Source organism: Rhea pennata, chromosome 1, assembly GCF_028389875.1.
Source record: "Rhea pennata isolate bPtePen1 chromosome 1, bPtePen1.pri, whole genome shotgun sequence".
NCBI lineage: Eukaryota > Metazoa > Chordata > Aves > Rheiformes > Rheidae > Rhea > Rhea pennata.
This window is the reverse complement of record NC_084663.1, coordinates 169,099,146-169,111,648: the sequence shown is the minus strand read 5'-3', so window position 1 is coordinate 169,111,648 and position 12,503 is coordinate 169,099,146.

Sequence of the window (12,503 nt, the reverse complement as noted above, 5' to 3'; positions counted from 1 at the left end):
TCTTTCATAGTTTGACCTTAGAGGACTCCTCTACAAGAGAAGGCTTCACCTTCATGAGTCCTGTTAAGCATGCTTCTGTGTTGTATCTTGTATCATCCTTTAGCCCTCTGTTTGTAGAGTAAATTTTCTGTTACAGCCAATTGTTCCTTTGATGTCTTCTGAAGCCCAGAGAGATTTAGTCTCTGGTCTGTTTTATCCCTATCTAGGAGACATTCTGGTTCTTAATTAAAATATGAATTTTGTTTTATTTTCACTTCCTTAGACTTCTTTTTTCGAAGCTAAAGCATATTTCGTATATTTAAACGGTTAGTAAACAACTCTTTTCTTTAAGAAGAATATAATTTTTCTCTCTTTCTTTGATGATCAGTGGGAATTCTTCAATGAGAAATATGTTTCACAGCAACATCTATTATATATCAATTTTAGCATTAAAAGGTACATCAAACAGTCATATAAAGAAAAGAAATGTACACAATGCTTTGCTAAAACAAGCAAACTTGTAATTAAATGCCTTAGGTTTAATTTTGATTTCAAACATATCGTAACATACATTCAGCTCAATTTAGAGGCAAGATAAAAAATATTGCAGCAATTACTTTAAATTTGTATATTGATATTTTTAAAAACACCTGTATAAACTGTTTTGTAAGGAGAAAAATAGTTACAAAGTACAGTAGGATATCACTCTGTTCATCTGCTGCGAGTATGCAAATATTTATATGTACAAAAATAATCCAAAAAGCAATAAAGTACTGCAGATTGATTTTTCTGGAAGGTATGTTATGAAGTATTAAATTAATAAAATTACAAAAAGAAGAGTTTTTCTTTCTGTTGTAGATGGTTGAAAGAGACAAAAACTCTCTATATAAATATAAAAGAAAACTTTATTTAAATTTTACTTGAGTTTAAAAGGTTTGTTTTGCACTTAATTGAAAGAAAGCTTTATTTTTCTTCTAGTTTATCGCCATCAAACAATCAATACAGGAAGAGTTTCCTTTATAGTAAATATTTGTGCTTCATAGTCTAGAGCCTTCTTAAGCATACATTTTCTCAGCCACCTTAGAAGATGACACTGCACAAGGTATCATAGGAGGTTTTTTGATGAGTAGTGCTCAAGAACTAGCTAGGCTTTGTCTTCAGCTTCAGCCATTCATCACTAAGAGATGCAGGCCATGTAATGCTGCTGTTTAGTTAGTGATAATTGCAGGCTGTATAATTTCAGATAAGGTATTTATTTGATCTCCATAACTGGACCTAAATGAATTTCTCTATCAGAAAATGTTATCAAAGTTAACGAACTAATGATAGTCTGTGTGCCGGGATGTGTCCAAGGTTTTCATTACATCTAATGTACTCTGAAGAATGCACAACGTACCGGGATTTTATCTTAGAATTGTTTCTAATTTTGATTCAGTTAAGTTTGTAATACGCCATACCAAAATAGTCTTTTAAGCGGAGGTTTCTCTTCTGAGGGAACAGTGTAAAAAGTAAGACAAACGTTGTGTTCAAAGACATAAAACGTGTTTCTCTTTTTGTCCTAAAAGGTCCTCAATTTATGTTCTATAAACTGGCAGATTTGCTAAAGAAAATGTAGGAAAAGCTAAAATGGGTATATTCATACTGAAAAACAAAGAGAACCAGTAAGTGATCTCAGGCATTGGGCTCTTGATTGGCCACATTGCTTAATTGCTAGCTCACTGCTCTGCTGTGTGTAGGGCTGTTTCATAAGGTTTACTGGTCCAGTCAGCTCTATCGGAGACGAAGCCAGCCTTGGAAAGAGCTAGTCCTGCATGGATGGTAGGCACAAAACAGTCTGTTCCATCTGCCATTAGGGACAAGGTCTAGTCACCCTCCCTCTCTTATTTAGCAGTATATACGTGGCCATCAAGTCCTGCCTTTAAGTCTGGTAGCTACAAAACTCAAATCTATTTTCAGGAATTTTAGGAGGAAAAAAAAATGAACAAACTACCAGGCCTTCTACACAAACTGGCATAGCTCCTGCCTGTCAGCTGTTCTTAGGAGGACAGAGGCAACACAATTACATTTTCTTGGGAGCTAAATTCTATCTTTCCTTCCCAGGTCAAGAACCTCTGGGGACTGAGATGAATACACAAGTAACTTCTGGCCGTGTGCCAACAAGGGATGGTAGTTATACTACCAGTCTGAAAATATAAAGTCAAAATTCAGGCTGTTGTACAATTGTGGTAGCTGTAGTGTTATACAGCAACTGAGGGTTTTGGTGAAGTTTTTGTTGTTGTTGTTGTTGTATTTTTGTTTTTGTTTGTTTTTGTTTTTTAATCTGATTAGAAGTTTCTACATAATTTTCTTAATTCTGACTAAATCCCAATTCGATCATATATTTAAGATAATCCTGGGCCTGTTAAGTATTCAACCATCACTGAATTCAGTAGATTGAATTCAGTGTATTCACCAAATTATCCTTGGTGCCCTTAGAAATCAAAAGCATGTTGTAGAGAGTTTACTTTGTGCAATCTGAAGTGGAAATATGAAGACCACCTTTCTAACATAATTTAATTTAATTCAATCCCGGAAAAAATTTTTGATTTGAAAAGCAGTTAGGTTAAAGTAGGTCTATCTACTTTATGGAAGTATAGGATACCACATAAGAATCAAGGAAAAGTTCACTGTTGTAAAGCTGCTTTTTAAAAAAATGTGTGTAAAAGTAGGAGTTAAACCTGCAATCAAGATAGAGGGTGTGAAAGTAAAATGATAACATTTTTGATCAAGCACAGAGGATTCTAAAAAGGACTCAGTGACAGCAAAAAGTTGTTCATTTATTCAGACTTTTTGTATGTTTGTATGCATTTAAAATAATAAAGGATAACGGGAACAGAACTAAGAAATTAGAGAAAATGTAAATATCTGTAAATATTGTAAATATTGTATATGTAAATATTGTAAATATTTCAAAAGATCTGGGTTCTTTTGAAAAAATATTGGATAGTTATAATATTTGAAATAAACCACCATATAAAATATAACATATTCAGTTGAATTTAGTTGTTTATGCAAAAGAACAGCTTTTTAACAAATTTATAAAGGAATTTGAAATGCTTCCTATGCAAGCATATATAATTGCCTTACTGAAACTGACAACTGTGGGTAAAAATAATGTAACATCTCTTTGAAGGTAAGCAAATTGATTCACTTATAGTGTGAATTTATTCTATTTTAAGAGAAGTCATTGTACTTTGAAAAAGTCAGGGTGCACAGTTATGCATTCTACTGCATAAAAAGTGTCAGAATTTCATACAAAGTAACCAAACTATAAGTAGTACAGAAAGAGCAATCCATGCTAGGGGGGGAACATATTTAGCATATAGAAAGCTTCCTGTACATTTAGCTTCATAATTTCATGCTTGAGATGCCTGTACATTATGGATAACAAAAGGGAAAATGATGCTGGGTCTAAGTGAAATAGAAAACCACTTGGACAGAATCTCTAGGTCTTTTTATAAATAACAAAGAGCAATTGAAATTAGAAACATGCTTAATGATGTAGAAATAATTTGAATGCCACCAAAGAAGATATACAGTTAACTCCCAACTTGTCCACTTTTTTCCTACTTCAATCTAACTAGCAGATTTCACAGACTATATCTACCATCTAAAGTTCTTAACAACTATTAATGCTCATATGATTTTGTGCAATAAAGGAAACAAGGTTGATATTCCTTGCTAGGATCTATCAGTAAAATAAGCTATGTAATTTTAATAGATGATATTAAAAGACGGCAGTGGTGTATTAACATCTTGGTTTTATATCTGATCCTGGTAATGTTCAGCCAATGAGTAGAGATACAAAGAAAATTAATGTTGCCTACTGTTAGAAAACAACAGATCAACTATCAGAAATGCTGTTTACAAAATGCTGTCATTCAATCTCTCTTGATGTGCAGGAACTAGTGAACAGGAAGAACATAGGTTTAGAATGGGCTCATGAGTATTTAATGTCTCTGCTGAACTTTTTTATATTCACTTTCAGGTGGCAACATCATCAAAAGAAGTGATATTAGGTCAATGACTATCACTTGCAAAAGTCTAATCTGTAGTCTCAAATGGCATAAAGATATTCATGAAATTAATAATAAATACTTTGAAAATAAATCTTTAGAATCATGCAGACTCACATGTTTAATGTGTGAATGTAATGCAATTTTTCAGTAGAATGGAACAAGAGGATATATTGTGGGATTTGCTTGTCTCAAGTGAAACAGAAGAATTGTGGTATAAAGACAGATGTGATGGAAATGTACAAGTATGAGAATTTCTGGTGACCTTCTTGCGAAACCAAAACAAGATGTGAGACAGGACATGGAGGAGTTCTGGAAGGATAAGCGGCTTCTGATTTGTTTTAGTGAACTTTTTAATGAGCTCCCGTTGTACTCTCCCTGGGTACTTGCCAGCTATGCTGTTATATGCTCTCACGTGATTTTACACAGACATTGCAGCTTGATTGCAGCTTATAAGTATGACCGCTTGCACAATAAAGTCGGACATTCTCTAGCATTCACATTGACTGTGTGGTGATGTCTCATTTTCTTTGTGACAATATACATATTTTTTTCTGGTTGGATACAAAATATGCTGATCTGGAAAATAATAATAAAAAAAAAGAATTTAGGAGTTTTTAGTTTTGGAAATCTAAAAACTTTCCAAAGTTTTTAGTTTCAAAGTTCCAACTTTTTTTCAAAAGGTGAGAAAAATCTCTCACCTTTTTAGATGCTTAAGTATGATTATTAATTATAATGCTCTTTCTTACTCTTAATTTTTGGACTCTTGACAGGTGATAGTTTAGTTTCCAAAGCAATTCTTTTCTGTGCACAATAAATAAGCATAGGCATTTTTTTTTCCTGGTTGAAGAATTGATTGTAACTTTCTGGTGTGAAAATAATTATTAGATTTACTAATTTACTATAAATATTTAAGCAGTGTATTATATTTCTTTCCTGTTCTTCTGGCTAAAACGATGGATTTTTTAACATGACTTTCCATATTGTACTTCAAACTGACAAGTAAGCAATGATTAATTTCAAGAATTCAATTAATTTCAAGGTGTTCATTTATTTTCATTCCCTAAGCAGAATTATATCTACTATATAAAAGTATATGAAAATTAATATAACAATATTAAAATTATTTTCCATAGGGGAAAAAGAAAACTTTAAAAGAATAAAACATAGAAAAAGTAAGTCAGAAGGACTTAGAATGATAGTACTTCTGTAACTGCAATGAAGTGTTTAATATTAGATATAAAATAACTTTAAAAGCAGATGTAGGAGAAGGAGAAATTAAAAAAAAACAGAGAATGACAGAGAGAGACTAAAAAAAAAAAAAATCAAGAAATCAAACCTAAGTATAGAAAAGCAGAAAATACTATTTTTATAAGACACATGAATTTTAGCACATTTCAACACTATGCCAATATGCATGAAATATTGAATTTTGTAAAATATTATAACCAGGGTAAATTTATCTAAATTTAAAATGAAAGAAAATACGTCACAGGGATATAAGCATCTACTTGAAAAAGCGTAGCATCCGCTATCTGAAATGAAGGCATGAAAGACAAGAAATCTCCATTGGCAGAGTGACATTCATTCAGATATTTATAGTCAGATTTCAATATAAAGGGCAGTTATTTGCTATTACTCTATAACTACTGCAGTGTGATGCCGCTTGCCTGTACTGCTTGCAGTTTGGATTCATCCTCAAAGCCTGGTATTTTACATGAAGACAACAGATGAAAAACATAAACAAGATCATTCTGATCACCAGCTCTTGAAGAACAAACTTCTCTGCTAGCATCTTGCCAGCCATTTAGAGCACTCATTTTTAAGTAAGTCTTGTTTCTCTTTATGTATTTGCTAAAAATGATCCTGCTTTTTTCTTTCCTTCTTTCTTTCTTTTTTCCCCTCAGTTTAACTAATGATTTCCACATGGTTCTATCTCCACTACTTTTCTGAATAAAGTAAGTACTATACTACAGTTTTGTTTTGTTTTGTTTTGTTTCTCTGGGCAAGCCATTATGAAAAAGAAGTATGATCAGTTTTTAGGTTTTCCGCTTTATTTTATTTTCTATAAAATCTCTAGGTCTTTATTTTTTCTACTCTCTAATATTTATTAAAAGTCTTACATATTACTAGGATTCTGAATATGTCCCACGGCACTGTTGCTGGGACTCAGCAGCATTTGCCTAAAGAACATCAGTAGCTTGGTTACACAAGAGGTTCTTGAATCTCTTCTCCAATATAAAAAAATAATTCTAAATAAACATGACTGGATTCTTAAGCAGTTTTCTGAAAATCAGCCTACGAGGTTTTTTTACTCCTGCATTGCAGTTATTTTCATTTTCATTTGCTTTAGAATAGTTTAGTGTGAAATAATGTACTATATACATTTTTCACCTGAAAGAATAATACCAAAGAAACAGTCTACATCAATTTAAAAACCTGAGTCAAAATCAAATATTACCTATGAGAAAGCTCCATCCAGGAAAAAAAAAAAAAAAAAAAAAAAAAAAAAAAGAAAGAAAGAAAAGAAAAAATTCTCAGAATCAAAGAATTTTTGAACTGACTTCTACAGCAATATCTGGTTCATGTACTCTTCTGTGTGGACTGGCAAGTACACCTGTTTAATTTAATTTGCATGCACACTGTTTTGAGTTTCTTGATATTTGCTTTAAAAAGAATCACAGATGGAGACACTGTATCTGTGAGATATGCTTCTGAAATATCAAATGACAGCAATCAAACGTTACCAGATGCAGTCATGCAACAAAGTTGTAACAATTCCTTTCCCTGAGAAGGTCAATAAAGATACTTCTTAACAGGATGGAATTTAAAAGTCATATATAATCAATCCTCATTAAAAGTATCTTCAAGATTAAAAACATTGTGGTGAATCCATTAGTGCATAAGAATCTCTGCACGTTATCCATAGTATTGCTTGTGATGCCAAGGAGCAAAATAAATGTGTGCTTATATTAGGGAAATAAAAGTTTTATTTTCCTAAATTTTCTGGAAATTATGATTAAATATAAGAACCTTCTCTATTAATATGATGATTCCAGAAAGATATCTCTAAGAAAGACCACACCTGTAAAAAGGCAAATGTCACACCAACCTTCAAAAAGGGCAAGAAAAGGATCTAGTGAATTACAAACTGCTCAACCCCACCTCAGTTCATGGGAAGGCTATAGAGTAAATCCTCCTGGAGTGCATTTTCAAGCACACTAAAGATAGCATACATCCATAATCGAGTGGGGGGGGAGGGGAGAGGAAAAAATAAAGTTCATTTTTGATCTCCATGGCTGTCCTTGTGAAGTCAAGCTCTGCTGGTTCTTTGACCAGAAAATCAGTCCATGACTCTTCTATGACTCCAATTGGGTCAGCCATGGGTTGCAGTTCTGAGGAGCAAATTCATAAGTGACAACTCTCTGGGTTAGCAACTAAGAACATACTGTGGAGATCTGGGTTAACATCCACAACCTGCCAAATAAATCAAGGACTCCAGGGAAAGAAAATATGAGCTGGAAGTAGATCCTAGGAAAAATCATGGAGCAAGTCCTCTTGGAACCAGTATTTAACAGAAACGTCATCCTTTCCAAAGTGTGAGAACCGTGATTAAGCACTTGACAACCTATTTTTAGCAGTTTTCATTTAGTAAGGTCCAAGAACTTTAGAGCTTGTCTGCTTCATTGTTCATGTGGGTGGTTGAACCACCTGCCTCACAGTCAGGTGCAGATGACTTCTCACACTTCCATACTTTCTTTGTTAACAGGCTGCAAGTGGGCAAAAAGACCAGGCTGGATGTTCTGAACCTAAAGGACACTGTCCTGCCTAATTATCTACTGCTTTCCAGGTTGTGTAAAATAGAGGAAACAGCAATGATGCACTAGCATATATTTTGCCTGACATCTGGACTCAACGTTCTCCACTTTGTAATCATCTGAAGAAATATGAACTACAGTTAGACTATGAATTTGAAGTGCTGACTGAAGTGCATTCATGGCCCATATCGAGGCCATATCAGAGTAGCTAAGAGACATTTTCCATGATCTAGTGTGGCTTTTAGATTATACTCAAGTTGATATCCAAATGTAGGAGGAGTAGATTCCTCTGATCTTGCTCCTGCAGTGGAGTTGCATATAGCTCCATGGTGGTAAGAAAATAAAGGGACTGGATACTTCAAAACTTTAGACAAATGACTCCTTCCTATTAAGAAAATAATTTTAGTGATAATGATAATAATTCTGGAAAAAAATGAGCAGTAATACGAGTTTACTTGTAAGGTATAGATTTACAAATGAGTTTTAAATAAGAGAAAGAGGTAAGTTGTGAGGGAAGGAACAAGTTTAATTTAATAGTGAGCTCCTCCTCGTCAGTTTGTCTACTATTTTTTTATTCCACGTTCCTTTTGTCTGCTCAAGTAGCAGCTCAGCAGGTGTTTCCAGAATTCTGAAAAGTAGTCTCCACTGCAGCATTATTTTGAAGTAAATAAAAATATTCCTCTTCTATTTCTACAAAGGACTACAGATATCAAGAGGGCAATGCAATTATGAAAAAAACAGCAGTAAGTGTTCATTGAGAACAAATCTAGGTGAGGCCTCATCTCGAGTACTGTGTCCAGTTCTGGGGTCCCCAGGACAAGACACACATGGAGCTACTGGAGAGAGTCCAGCGTAGGGCTATGAAGATGATCCGAGGGCTGGAGCACCTGCCCTACGAGGAACAGCTGAGAGAGCTGGGCCTCTTCAGCCTGGGGAAGAGAAGACTGAGATCTTATCAACGTGTACAAGTACCTGAAGGGAGGGTGTCAAGGGGACAGGGACAAACTCTTTTCTGTTGTCCCATGTGACAGGACAAGAGGCAATGGGCAGAAATTGAAGCACAGGAAGTTCCGCCTGAACGTGAGGGGGAATTTCTACCCTGTGAGAGTGACGGAGCACTGGCACAGGTTGCCCAGAGAAGTTGTGGAGTCTCCTTCTCTGGAGATCTTCAAGGCCCGCCTGGTTGCAACCCTGTCTGACATGCTCCAGGTGACCCTGCTTGAGCAGGGAGGTTGGACTAGATGATCTCCAGAGGTCCCTTCCAACCTTTCCGATTCTATGATTCTATCAAAAATGTTTTTAGCTGTTTTGCATTTCTTCTCTGACTGATTTACAATTCTACACTTTTTAAATGAAATCAATAAATTCAGTGCTGTTCTCACACTAAAACAATTATGAAAGACAATACATTTATTAGAATCTCTACAAATTGTTTTGCAGGGTACTGTATTCATGCTAAAGAATTTTTTCAGTGATGTTATTTTGCTGCAAGGGCAAATTGTAAATAATTGAATTGTAGTCATTTTCAAGGTATTAATGTACTACACTTGTCTTTCTGTTGCACAGTTTTTATCTACTTAAATCAAAAGAAAAAGAGAAATGGTGGGTTGGAGAGGAGTAGGATTTTCTACTATGGTGTTGTATCCAGGCAGTGGTGCAATGTCCCTTTAAGACTGCCACAGAGAGTTATTTTAAGACTTTATTTTAAGACATGGGAAAAGTAAGACTTACTTTCTATAAGCCCCTTTTATTTGAAGGATTATAGGATTGATTCTATTACAACATAAAGTACTTGTTTTCTTCATATGAAATTCAAATATTTATATAATGGTACAGAGCTATGCTGTTTCTTGATCACAAGGCAAGTTAGAACAACTAACACAAAAAATATCCTGTATTTAAGCACAACTCCTAGTTTGATACAAACATTTTCTGAAGCCTTAACAGAAAAATTTTGTTCTTCAGCCATGGTTTAATATAGACAATGTAGTACAGAATGCTATACAGAAGTATTCATCCAGTATCTATTTTTTTATGTGCAGAAATGTTAATTTTTTATCCACTTTAGTGTAGATAAAGGTGCATAAGTACTTCTGATTTTATTTGTTTAATTGTTTTTTTTGTGTGTCTATGGAACTTTCTTTAGTTCATGTTTTTAAATAAAATGTTCTATGCAATTATATAAATGACAAACATATCCATGTAATTGTATGTGAAGACCAACATCAATATCTTTGCATGTATTTAATAATTTTGTATAATTGCATGAACGTGTCCATATATTTATTCTTCTGTGTTTTAGAGTTAACTAATATTCTCAGAAATCAAAGGAGAATTTTAAAAGCATTTGACATTCTAACCAATATTTTTAAAGTCTCTCTGTAATAGTAAGACTACATGAATGTAAGTTATTTGGATTTGATGCCTTCCTCAGTGCAAAGAAATTTTCTGCTTTTTTAACCATTCGCCTAGATCAGAAGAGCACAGTACTGTCACTCTAAAGTTTGTAATCATTATATGTAGGTGAAAGAACAGATTTAATGATTTAAAATCTTTATATGAAAATAAAAAGAGATCAAGAATATATTTTATAAATGGTCCATGTCAATCAACTGATAAGTTCATTTAAGACAAGCTTCTCCCACCAAACCAGTGTTTAAACAAATAGCAAGGTCAGTCAATCTACTACCTATGTTGAATAGACCACTCTCTAAACAGTGGTCTTTTTAGCTGCAGGAGCAAGTGACTGCAAACATTTGCAATTGCAATTTCATTCCAGAAATATTGATAAGACAATTAAGAAAAGAATTGCTTACTCACTCTCTATTCATGCAATTGTTCTTGCCTCTTTACTCATTCTTTCCACCACCTTGATGCTTAGGGTCATGTTTTGAGTACACTTTTGTGCTGATATTCTGATTGCTTCGCAATCCTTATATTTACTATTAAGATTTCACCAGTCCTTTAGTCCTCATCTATATGTTCATTAACCTGGGGACAGGCAAGAGTCATGCAAGCGTGGTGGGATTGGCTCCCACTGGCCCAGGCCTCACTGAAGTGAGATCAGGCACTGCCAGAGGGTTGGGGAGACATACATTTAGTACTTAATCATTAACTGAGGTGCAGGATTTCCTAATGTGAAGGAAAAGAAGTGTCCCCAGAGATTGATTCAGATCATTAAATATTGCAATAAAATATTTGATGCAATGAAAGTATTTGATGATCCTGATATATTTGGCTTCAGCAAGTAGTGCTTACTTCTTCAAATATTTCTCAGATTTTTGCCATGGTCAATGGATCTAGGGTCTCAAAGAAGTGAATACCTTCCCATGAAAATTGCCATGACAAACTTGAACTACATCCATCTTTTTGCTCTGTATTTTATTCTTTATAAATGTATAAATGAGATTTGAGAGCAGTCTGTCAAAAAAAAAAAAAAAAAAAAAAAAAAAAAGAATCTAGCTATTGTCTCCTTGGATAAGCCAGGATGGCTTTATGAGAGAGGTAAATATTTATTGGAATACCTGGAGCGCTAAAACAAAACTGTGACTGAAAAAAGAATCCTCCAAAAGAGAGGAACCTCAACCATCCACACAAGTTACTATCTACCCTTAAACCTGGAGTACAAAGAACTTTGAAGCTTCCAGGTCTGAGAGTGTGACCTGGTCATGCATCGTGATCTGGGCATGCACAGGGCTCCAGAGTGCTCCTGCAGGAGCAGCAGGACAGCGGAAGGCAAATCTAGCTTCCTCACAACATAGCAGTTTCTTCAGGGAATGGCAAATAAATAAGTAATGTGGCTGTCATAATGTCACCCGTCTCCAATTCCGGTTGCTCGTGGTTTTTCCTATCAAAGTTAGGCTGCTTCAGCTTACAGGCAATGAAGAAAACACACACAAAATAAAAATAAAATGCAGGGAAATGACCTTAGAACACTGAAGAGAATAATACAACAGTAATGGAATAATTCATGTTGCAGAAAGTCAATCTGATTATCATGCAGTTATCTATTTCTTTCCTAGACAGTAATGTGTCGGCAAAATAAATAAATAAAGATGTGTGTGTGTGTGTGTGTGTGTGTGTGTGTGTGTGTGTGTGTGTATATATATATATACACACACATATATATACTTGACAGTCAACAGTAACTGCTTTTATCTCAGTTCAGCAAGGAATTGAAAATATTATGGCAACATGAAGCATACGTCTCTAAAACTGTCACTCTGCAGAGTTTTTGACAGAATCTGAGGTGGACTCTCAAGCTCAGTATGGAAATGAAGCTGGCTCATCTCTAAAAACAAAGCAGAAGAGATATTTGTGGACTTGTTGTCTGCAGAGATAGAAATTATGAAGGCTCCAGTATCCATACTTCATGGCCTGGGAGAAACTTTAAGAATAAGCAACTGGTTGAGATTGCATATTGTATGGACACAATATGGATATTGGAGTAGGGGGGCAATTGTATGGAGTCTGTGATCTTAATAATTTGAACCCAGTACTGTTTGAGATGTGTTTTTAGCTATTGCAACACTGAGTTTCAGCACTGGAAATTTAAAGAGCTGGAGTTTAAAAACATAGAAGCAGTAGAACATTCAACGTACAAGATGAGCCGGGTATTATCACATGCTTATTATTTTGTCAAAAAAGAACT